This window comes from Xenopus laevis, chromosome 2S (assembly GCF_017654675.1).
Source record: "Xenopus laevis strain J_2021 chromosome 2S, Xenopus_laevis_v10.1, whole genome shotgun sequence".
Lineage (NCBI taxonomy): Eukaryota > Metazoa > Chordata > Amphibia > Anura > Pipidae > Xenopus > Xenopus laevis.
The window spans coordinates 63,056,185-63,065,946 of NC_054374.1; the positions used below are offsets into that span (position 1 = coordinate 63,056,185).

At 38.1% G+C, this 9,762-nt stretch overlaps 1 long non-coding RNA gene across 1 annotated transcript; it reads left to right on the plus strand.

Annotated features, from left to right (window-relative positions):
• Positions 1–4,184: 4,184 nt before the first annotated feature.
• LOC121400550 lies at positions 4,185–7,586 on the plus strand. The gene is made up of 2 exons (XR_005965809.1): positions 4,185–4,520; positions 6,802–7,586. It is a non-coding gene; the product is annotated as an uncharacterized LOC121400550 (long non-coding RNA).
• The last annotated feature ends 2,176 nt before the right edge of the window (positions 7,587–9,762 follow it).

The following is a 9,762-nucleotide window of genomic DNA, read 5'->3' on the forward strand; positions in this document are numbered from 1 at the left end:
GAATTTGCTGTGGGGCCCAGTAACATCTAGTTATGCCACTGCCAGAGGGGGATTGGGGCAGGTGGTTTAAGTCAAGCAAATCATAGTATGTTACTGTTATAACCCACGTCTTTAAGTGTGAGTTGTATGTAAGTCGAGTGTATGTAACTCGAGGATTCCCTGTATTTGCCTTCTGCCTCTTTCTACCTTTTAAATGGGGGTCACTGACCCATGCAGCCAAAAAAACAAACTATTTTTCAGTGGGGCTACAATTTCCTATCATCTTCTGGTCTCTTCACACTGCTTCCTGGTTGCTAGGGTAAATTGGACACTAGAAACCAGACTGCTGCTGAAATTGTAACATGGAGAACGTAAAATTGACTTAATTGAAATACAAAGCTAAATAATTTAAAAACTATGAAAAATGAAAACCAATTTCTAATAATATCCCTGTCTACATTAAACTAAACGTTCATTTAAATGTCAACAACCCGTTTAATGTTTTACAATACATCAACGCCGAACTGCATACAAAGTAAAATCACTGAAATTAAATAAAAAATAATTATGTAGTGTGACTAGTTCTAAAGGGGTGGTGCACTTTTAAGTTAGCTATTAGTATATCATAGAATGGCCAATTCTAAGCAACTTTTCAATTGGTGAAAAGGAGTCACAGACTCCATCTAAAAAGTGTAAAGCTACAGAATTATTGTTATTGCTACTTTTTATTACTCATCTTTTTATTTAGGCACTTTCCTATTTATATTCCAGTCTTCCTATTCATTATTCCATTGAGTGCATGGTTGATAGGGTAATTTGGACCCTAGCAACCATATTGCTAAAATTGTGAACTGAAGAGCTGTTGAATAAAAACTCCAAATAAAAAAATTAAAACCAATTAAAAATTGTGTTAGAATATCATTCTTAACATCATACTAAAAGTTAACTCTGAGGTTAACAACCCCTTTAAAGTTAGGCACACTAGGCAATACTACATATTTAGAGTAAGAGTGAAATAATTGTTTATGTTTGTGCTTTATCATATTGTGTGTGTGTGTGTGTTATAAGAGTGGAAAAAACAACCCAGCCAAAAAAGTATGTTTGGCTATCACATTCTCAAGGGTTAGTAGGCAGGAAATTAGAAATTAGAAGGCCCTGAAGGAGGGCCTGTGTTGCATAGCATATGGAAGAGTCGCACTTGGGTGGACAGAATGTAGTTGCAACAACAGACATGGTGTCAAGGGCTCCTGGTAAGATTGCTTCCAATGGGTCACTTATTTCCCTTCTCTGCTCGTTTGCTTAGGGGCAGAGGAACAACAGGGAAGGGGCATCATTAAAAGGCACCCACCACTCCTAGACCAGGAAGCATTGCATTACTAATGCTGGCGAAAATTCAGGCGCAGGCGTAACTTCGCTAGCAAAAGAGGCCGACGCTGGCGTTCATCCACACTCAAACACCAGGCAAAGTTGCGCTCTGGTGAAGAGATGTAACTGCGCAAATTCACAAATATGTGACTGAACGTTACCTCTTGCACCAGACTTGCCTTCGCCACCTCAAACCAGGCGAAGTGCAATAGAGTAGATAGGACTTCCTCAGACTTTAATTGAAAAATTTTCTAAGTCCCAAAAAACGCTGGCGCCTTTTCCTTTTTTCAGGGTGATAGGCTGCAAAAGAGTGTACAAATTTTTGGGGTAACTGGCTTCCCCCCTACATTTCCTAACATTTGACACATAAACTTTACACTGGGCTCATGTGTAGGGCATTATAACAACTCTATTTTCTTTTATTAAGCTTCCCTGGGCTTGTGTAATGTAATGTATTTGCTGCAACATTTACGTCCATTCAACTTTAACTTCCTGCCATATGCAAATTGGCCAATGCTAGCGCAACTTCGATCTGCTTGCCGAATTAACGCTAGCGCAACAGTGGTCGGCGCCCTGGCCGCAACTTTGCATGTTAGTGAATTAGCTTGTCTGCCAGTCAAATTGTGCGCCGCCTGCGAAGCCGTCGCTGGTAATTTTTCGCCACACAGTAAATTTGCCCCATAGAATCTATGTTTGTAAATCTAGAGATCTTTTGTCCTAAAATTTTAGATATTACAAGCTGCAGCGCTTAAAGGGTAATGCATTTAGCCAAGAAAGGCTAAAATCATCAAGCCACCTCCCAATTGAAATAATTGTTCTAGATATGATTTTTGTGTGGGCTGTAACAAGGATTGAGACAGTGGGTTGCTCAAAGAAGCCTGAAAATAATTTACACTGTGCTGGAATATGCTGAATATTTCCTTACAGGCTAGGAGGTACTTTGCTTGTATGGGGCTGTTAAGCTAACTTGCTTAATACTGCTAATGCACACACAGGGAAAGTTGGTATAAAAAGTTGTACACTGGTCAATAGAGGTTGCTCAGGTCATACTTTCCAGACCATGGATTCAGTGTTGCCAAATTTTCCTTATCGCTTAGGGGGTTATTTATCAAAATCCAAAATTTTCTCACTATTTTCTGAAAACCACTACGACCAAATCTGAATGGATTCCCTCCCCCTCTATTTATCAATAAATTTTCACGAAAATTTCTTGTGCGGGAAAAGACTCGATAAAATAATGAAAAAACTTAAAAAACTGTACACATTTTTTAGATTTGATGCCGAAAAGGCGACTTTTTCTGTTTTGATGCCTGAAACCTGCAACAAGTAAATAACCTCCTTAGTGTTGGGATGCAACTAACCTGATTTAGCAAATATGATACAAGCACATCATCCTAAGTCTGAGTCTTTTGTTCAGTACCCAATAGATGTTTTGCCAGTCAATCATTCTGATCTTGTATACAGAACAACATAAAATGCAAAAAGTCAGTACTTGAATGAAAGTATTGTATACAGAAAAATGTTAATGAGAAAACGCAAACACTTGAATGAAAGAAAATTGTAGAGGCCATAAATTGGATAGTTAAATGAGCCTAATTATATAGTATCACTGCACAAATATTTTGTGGCCTTGGGCCAGGTGCACGGTTGCAGTAAAGTGAAATCAACTTTTTCCGGGTAATCTTGGCTCTTCTCTCTGTTGCTCATGCACACCCGTAACTGAAAGAAAATTTAGAAAGAAAAATAAGATGGTCCAGTGGAACTCCTGCAGTAGGACCCAGGCCTGTGCAGTTTTCAGTTTCGAGGCATCAGCCGAAGTTTAAGATAAGTGACTACAATCACTGGATAATAGCAAAACCCATAGATATTTCTTAATTAAAGGAGAAGAAAAGGTATACCTCTTTAAGACATATCTGTGGCTTTTGTTATTTCTAATACCAAACAAAAAATGAAACTAGTTTCACTTCCTGCTGCTGCCGAGCAAAGGAGAAAACTGATAAAATAAGAAGCCATTTAATACTGGGATGCTCAAAGGCTGCAGCATAGGGTAGGGAGGTGTTTTCTTGTTCAAAGGACAATAATGAACTCTGAACAAATTACTGTGTTTATAGATTGAGAAGGGTGAGATAGTTTAGTTGAAAACAAATTTCAATTACTGGTTTATAATGGCAGGAAAATATTTTTACAATATAAATAATAGGCAGAATACAGTTTCAAAACAAATTCTATTTACTGTGCTCAGTTTTATAGGTGTTTTCAGGGGTTTGTGGCTACTCCATGTCACTCTGTATCACTCTTAATCTTACTCTTAATCTGCCATACTTAGGGCTCTTACACATGGGCTTTAACGTGAGTTTAAATGCAAATAAACACATTCGCTAATTGATTCCATTATATTCTGCCTGGCTGTACTCATGCATTTTACTACACTTGCATTTCAGTGTGTTTGTTTAGACGCAGCATGCTGCATTTTCTTGCGCTTGATGCACATCCAGCTATCAATAGAATAGAGGGTTGCAATATGTGTGTTTTTTTGCACTCAGCACGCATTTGAAAAATGCACAAGCAAACACCTGTGTGTAAGAGACCATAGTGTACTGGTAATGGCCTTGATTGCTTTTAAGTGCCACAGGAGAAAAGCACTATATAATACACAAAAGCCATGAATATATCCTTATAAACGGCAACTACTGATGTTGGAGTTCCATGACCTGTAAAAAACACCCGGCCTTCGGCCTTGTGTTTTTATATGGTCATGAAACTCCTCGGTAACTTCTAATATCCTTATAATTCACAAGAGGGGGTACTTTATTCCCACTCTTTATCTACTCTTTGCAGTTTACAGTACATTGTATTGTTATTTCTTCTGAGGCATTTACATTTAAATATATGTGAAGAAAGGGAGGAACATGTAACTTGTCAGAAATGTAAGACAACATTGTAAAATGCAGAGCAGTGCAGCAGAGTTTCTGGGTGCCATCTTCAGCCATTCGTATTCTTTCGGGTCTCTTTGCCAACATGAAGCCTGCAGGATCATGTGCAGTTGGGCCTAGTAAGAAATTGGCTTCAACTGTGCGTGCTCCTGTCAGTGTTGAGATTTGAAGAGAATGCGAACAGGCAGAAGATGGTGCTCAAATATGGCAGCCCCCTCATAGAGGAACATGGGGGTATGAAAGGTAATGTAAAAGCATCAGGCAAATACCTTTATGGCAAATTATAAAAAGCATTCAAAGTTAATGTTATGATGGGTATAAAAAAGGTTATTTTCTGGTGTGAGTATCTCTTTAAAGGGGTTGTTCACCTTTGAGATACCTTTTAGTATCATGTAGAGAGTGATATTCTGAGACAATTTGCAACTGGGTTTCATTTTTTATTATTGAAGGTTTTTGAGTTATTTCGCTTTTTATTCAACAGCTCTTCAATCTGCATTTTATGCAATCTGGTAACTAGGATCCAAATTACCCTAGCAACTAGGGATGCACCGAATCCAGGATTCGGCCTTTTTAAGGATTTGGATTCGGACTAACCGAATCCTAATTTGCATATGCAAATTAGGGGAGGAGAGGGAAATTGTGTGACTTTTTGTCACAAAACAAGAAAGTAAAAAAATGTTTTCCCCTTTCCACTCCTAATTTGCATATGCAAATTAGGGTTTGGATTCGGTTAGGTATTTGGCCTAATCTTTCTTGCTGACTCCCTTCTAAAAAACAAATGCTCTGTAAGGCTACACATGTATTGTTACTTTTTATTACTGATCCTTCTATTCAGGCCCTCACCTATTCATATTCCAGTCTCTTATTCAAATCAATGCATTGTTGCTAGTAGGGATGCACTGAATACACTATTTTGGATTCGGGGGTTTCGGACGAATCCAAAATAGTGTATTCAGTGCATCCCTACTAGCAACAATGCATTGATTTGAATAAGAGACTGGAATATGAATAGGTGAGGGCCTGAATAGAAGGATCAGTAATAAAAAGTAACAATACATGTGTAGCCTTACAGAGCATTTGTTTTTTAGAAGGGAGTCAGCAACACCCATTTGAAAGCTGCAAAGTCAGAAGAAAAAGGCAAATAACTATAAAACTATAAAAAATAAATAATGAAAACCAATGAAAAGTTGCTTAGAATTGACCGTTCTATAACATATTAAAAGTTATCTTAAAGGTGAACAACCCCTTTTAAGGTCAGGTTCTTTTTCAGGGCTTCTTTTTGACTAATGCACAGTGTGGGGAGGGGTGATTGCAGGCAGTTAAGGGGGGCTTTTGTTACTGGGGGAAGTTAGTTCTCCTTTAATATCATCCAACATGGGCAACAAAGTTACCTTCCTAACTGCATTAAGGTATATCGCCAGTGGTGTAACATATGCATTGCTTAGTAGCCAAAAGCAGCCGTTAATACACACTGCATATTCACGTACAACCACTGCTAACAAAATCAAGTGGAAACAAGCTCTTTACTTAGAGCACAATGTTTTAACAAATATTACACAAAAGCACAACACAGTGGTAGGTCAAAAATGTTTTACAGTTTGTAAGATTTTCTTGTGATACACACGCATTTGTATTTTGCCTGACGAATGTATTTTTATTGTTAGCCAATATAGGTATTACTTCTACAATACTTTTTTTTTATTTGTTTGTTTTTTTATTTGTTATTTTTGCTACTGGCTAACACAGTACCACAGTTTTTGTTTTGTGCTTGAGATTTTCTTGCCATAAATATTGCTATATCAAAACTGACCAGAAGATGGCAGTTCAGACCACTGTGATTATCTGAACAGACAATGAGGGAAAAGAGATCCTATATTTTATTCCATGGAGCTGTTGGACTTGTAGCCATTTCATCCAAAGATAATGCGATTCACTAAATGCTTGTAAAACTAATTGGCATGCCATCCTAACCATCCTAAGATTTTTACCCCCAAATCTGCAACTGATCTGAGACTTTGTAAAGCAAATTGTGTCAGCACAGCAGTGGCAGTGTTGTGGAGTGAGGGTTATTTACAGAATGTCCAGCACTTGCCAGAGTGCAAAAGCTCTACAGATAATAAATAACCTCTGAGGATTCGCATGCCACAAGACACCATAGGCCCTTGCATTATACTATAACATGGTAACACCAGATAAAAGTTCATTTCAGGGCTGGGCCGCACAGGCGCCCTGGGCAAGCCAGCCGGACCCGGCGCCGGCTTAGTGTGAGTGCGCATGTGCAAGGTGGTGCTCGCATGCACAAATTGCAGGAGCGCAAAAAAGAAGTAAAAAGCACAGAGAGTCAGGCACAGAGCGGACCGGACTGGGGGTAGGCGACAGAGGAGGTACGTGCCTGGCGCCCCTCCAGCTTTGCGCCCTAGGCACGTGCCTACTGTGCCTACTCCTTGGCCCAGCCCTGGTTCATTTACCTGCAAATCAGACAATGTGGTATACCTCATAATGTGTTTGAAATGCTCCACTACAGGACTCTATGTGGAAGAAACAGGACAAACACTGCACCATCGGATGAACTCCCACAGGTTTAACATCAAGCATGGCAACACAGATGCCCCAGCGGAAGCACACTTCTGCAGCAATACATCATCAAAGATCTTCAGGTCACAGTTTTAAAGGGCAACTTCAAGACACATATGACACCTACAAAAAAACAGCTAAGGGCAATTTACATCTTAAAAAACACTTTCCTTAAGTTGACTTCACCTCACAACAAGGTGCTGACTGTACTAGTGTTTGCTTCCTTGACCAAAGCTAATGTGCTCATCATTGAGGGCTTATCAATATCTGGGCTGAAATATTCTTTATCTTTACAGGTCACAATTCCTATTTTTAGTTTATTTGTTAAAGTCTGGTAACGAAGTGTGAAGTGGATAAGTTCTGGTTCCAAATGTTTTCCCACCCAGTGAAACACTTACCTGTACCTTAACGTTTTTCCTGTCCAACTCCTAATTGTGCACTCTTGTGTTAACCTTAACCCATTCTGTCTTTGTCTAGTTCAAACTATGTGACCTGACTGAATCCAGACCCTTGAACTATTTACAACCCACCCTAATTATTTTTATTATCTCTACAAGTTATCTGTCTTATCTGTAACTTTCTAATTTATTGCCCATAAACCCTTTTTCAGTGATCTAACAGTATATGTAATGTGCCTTTCCAGCTTTCATTTGTATTTTGCCTAATGAAGGGGCCTGTGTGCTCCAAAAGTTGCAATTGTTACTTATAAAAAGTATCATCAAACGTTACATTTTATAGGAATTTTAGCAGTGTTTTTATTAGTAAGGTGACCCCTCACTTTCACCCTTTCATAAATGGTGGACTGTGGTAACCTCTAATTTCACTCTTTCATAAATATACCCCTAAATATCACAGCTCAATGAACATTTAATTGCTGGTAAACCTAATAGGATACTCTTTACGTGGTACTGTATTTGGTCCCAACTCACTTAGATATGAACCTACAGCTTGTTCAAATAGCTTGACTGTTTTGAATTTTCAGTCTCTCTACATAAATATGACTTAGAAGTCCAAGACGTCAAAAATATTATACTTGCTCATTTATTGATCAAAGAAAAGTATCTAAAGTTACATACACGTGTGTGAACCTCTAGGATTCTAGGATTCAGTTCATTTGAAGAATCCGTTGTTTCAATCAATAGGATAATAAGCAGGTATGGGAGGCCCTGCCTAACTATTTAAAAACTAAAAGGTTTGTGGAAGTGTGTCATATTTAATACAACAGTTATGGACATTCCCCAGGCTGAAATAGGGTTAAAAAACTATTTCTGAAGTGTTTGAACTCCACTCGTCTATAGGAAGCTTGTTTGCAAATCGAGACAATTCAACACCATTGATCCCTCCCCAGGAGGGTTCAACAAAGATTACACCAAGAGAAAGGTGTTTTATACTCTGGGAGACCTCAAAGAACCCCACACCATTGTCTAAACAACTAAAGTCCTCTCTTGCACAGGCAAATGCAAATGTGTATTGCAAGGTTGTAAGTCACTACTTATAGTTTTCTAAAGACCATATGGATACATCAGAAGTCTAGTGGAAGAGTGTTCTGTGGCTGGATGAGACCAAAATAGAACTTTTTGGCTTCAACGAAAAGCATTCCATCAAAAGAAGTTAATCTCATCGGTGAAACAAGGTGGTGTCAGTATTGTTGTTTGGGTCTACTTTGCTGCCTCGGGACCAGGACATTTTCCCATTTTTGATGGAACTATGAATTCTAAATTGTAACAACAGATTCTCCAGGACAAAGTCAGAATATCCATCCATGAACTGAAGCTCAGGATAAACTGGGTCCTGCAGCAAAGAATGGTTGAAGCAGAAGAAACAATGTTATGGTCAGCAAGTACTGACCATAATCCTATAGAAATGTTGTGAGAGGACCCAAAACAGGCAGCTCATGTGAGAAGGCCCACTAACATACAGGTTAAGTTATGGGGATTGGGAAATTCCTCCAAGTCAATGTGCAGGACTGATCAATCAACAGTTACCAAAAACATTTAGTTGCAATTATTGCTGCCTAAGTGGGGTATACTAGTTCCTGAACGGAAAGGTTCAATAAATGAAAAAGAAATTAATGAACAAATATTAGGTTTATGCTGTTTAATTGGGTCCTCATCTAGCTTAAGGACTTGTGTGACAAACAGTTCCCATTCATGTCATATTTATAAAGAAGTATAATATAACAGAATTTCAAGTACCACTGCACATAACAATTCATTTAGTAACACAGTTTAACCTGAGAAAAGACCATCAAGAAACTTTTTTAAACAGAACAAACTCTTTTATACATTTCTATATGAATATTTTGATTGGTAATATCTTCTTGAATGCCAAAATGTTTGCCAGACATAGGAGATTCCCAACTATGATCCCCACTTTAAAACTCAACTAAATCAAATAATGAAAATTAAAAAGTAATTTTAAAAAATGGTCTAGTATCCAATTTGATAAGAGATGATACATTTCCAAAAATGTGGGAACCCTGGAATGCTTGCATGTTTCAAATAGCCAATACCTTACCTCCCTTAGAATTTAGCTAGTTTCAGCCAATCTGATCAAATTGATAACAGCTATGGGATTATTTTTGGACCATGAAGTATTCCAGTACGAGCACAAGAGGCCAATTTATTTCTTACACTGCATATTCTTTTTTTTTTTTTTAATTGCACAAGGTGACAACTGGGTCTCTTCCATTACTTCCAATTCAGTGATGACTAGTGAAGATCTTTTCCTTTAGAGTTTATAAATAATTTTCACAATAATTCCCTTGTTGAGACCTTCCCGCTCTCCTTCCTCTTTCAAATCGTCCCAATGGCTACACAGAAACGACGTAATATAAATGATAGTAATGATTCTGAAGACAGTAGTTTTACAAGTGCAGGACTATTTGATTTACTTTTAAATGCTTTAATTT